The sequence below is a fragment of the Haliotis rufescens genome, unplaced genomic scaffold (assembly GCF_023055435.1).
Source record: "Haliotis rufescens isolate VD_foot unplaced genomic scaffold, xgHalRufe1.0.p SCAF_98, whole genome shotgun sequence".
In the NCBI taxonomy this organism is placed as follows: domain Eukaryota; kingdom Metazoa; phylum Mollusca; class Gastropoda; order Lepetellida; family Haliotidae; genus Haliotis; species Haliotis rufescens.
The window spans coordinates 869,176-870,749 of record NW_025964392.1 but is presented as its reverse complement, the minus strand read 5'-3'; the positions used below and the strand labels follow the sequence as shown (position 1 = coordinate 870,749).

The 1,574-nt window shown below is 42.5% G+C and overlaps 1 non-coding gene across 1 annotated transcript; it reads left to right on the top strand.

Moving 5' to 3' along the window:
• The first annotated feature begins 985 nt into the window (after window positions 1-985).
• Window positions 986-1,172, top strand: LOC124123896. Its single transcript, XR_006859371.2, has one exon. It is a non-coding gene; the product is annotated as a U2 spliceosomal RNA (small nuclear RNA).
• The last annotated feature ends 402 nt before the right edge of the window (window positions 1,173-1,574 follow it).

Genomic DNA, 1,574 nt, shown 5'->3' with positions numbered 1-1,574 from the left:
ATGCCCATATGTCTGAAGTGCCATGCTGTAGGTCACGTGAGAGCTAAGTGTCCTGACACTGGAAAAGAAAAAGTCACAGAAACACTTCCTAAAGACCAAACCCCCGATGTTGATTCTCTCCCGGAAGACAGTGTTGTGGGTGATGCTGTGGATGATAGTGATATGGACAGTTTAGCAGACGGTTCGGAACTCCCAGTGTTGGAGAGTGATTCTGATGATGTGACTCCTACTGTGCCAGCTGTCACAGTTGATACTTCGTCAGGGACTAAGAGGAAACAGCCGCAAGACGATGGGAAAAAGAAAAAGGATTCAAGATTGGATGTGCCAGAGGACCTTGTTCACTTGAGTTGGGCTGAACAAATGGACATGGAAAATACGTCGCCCCAAGTGAGTGAATCCAGTGATACTAACCAACAGCACACTGTCAATCCTACGTCGCCTTCACAAAGGAATCCGTTTGACTTGACATGGATACCGGACATCACATATGACCTTTGGCAAGATCAACACAGAAAAGAACTCCATCTTATGACGAAAAGATGGACGTTCAACATTAAGCTCTTCTGGGACGCCAAATACAACCATTTTAAAGTCACGGTAAAGGGATACGACCTTACTAACTGTGTTAAGTCCTTTGCGCCCAAGGAGCCTAAAGATTTCCGAGATTCCCTTCGTCAGATTTTATCAACTAAAGTCAACCAGAATAGACAATCACTTACAGAAATTCAAAAGAACAAGGACTATCTCATTGAACTAAGTGAAGTCGAGATCAGATCTCTGGCAGGAGAAATTGATTGAACTCATATTTGTGATCCTGCATATATCTCTTGTGTAACAGTGACTGTTTACCTATTCTAAATTTGTTTTTCTTCTTCTAATTTTCTTCTGTTACAGCTGCCACTCCACGCCCTTTTGTGATAATCTCTTTTATAGTGGAGTGGTATGCTTCTTGCGCTGTCCGCACCTGTATTTTCATTTCAAGTGATTAAATTGTATTATTAAAAAAAAAAGAAAAGTATCTGTTCTTATCAGCTTAATATCTGATACGTCTCCTAATGGAGACATCGATATTAAACTGATTTTTAGAATGGGATGAGGTGCCACTGGGCTTGCTCCGCTCTCATCACGGGTTGACCCGGTATTGCAGTACCTCCGGGAATGGCCCACCACTCATATTTCAATCAAAAATTAGAACTCTCAGCTTTGCCTACAACTTCACATTCGTCTTATTTTGCACTGCTGCTCCGTTTTTCGCCCTTAGTTCTCAATAGATACTCTATTTTATTACTTCTAAACCTTAGAAATATACCTGTTCACACGTTCAGCCCGTCCTTTAACCACACCAACCCCTAAAAGTTTGTCAAAGTAGGATTTTTCAACTTTCAGCTGCATACAGTCCCCCGTAACCAAGGCCGTCGGCCATGACGCCGTACGCCGGAAATGACGTCTAGACAATCACACCGTCACAACAACAGTCTGCTTCGTCACTACAAGACGTTTTCAACATCGCATCCCCATAAATAGATGTTTAAAGAACTACACACACGCCTGATGCGTCATTACACTTTGTGCAA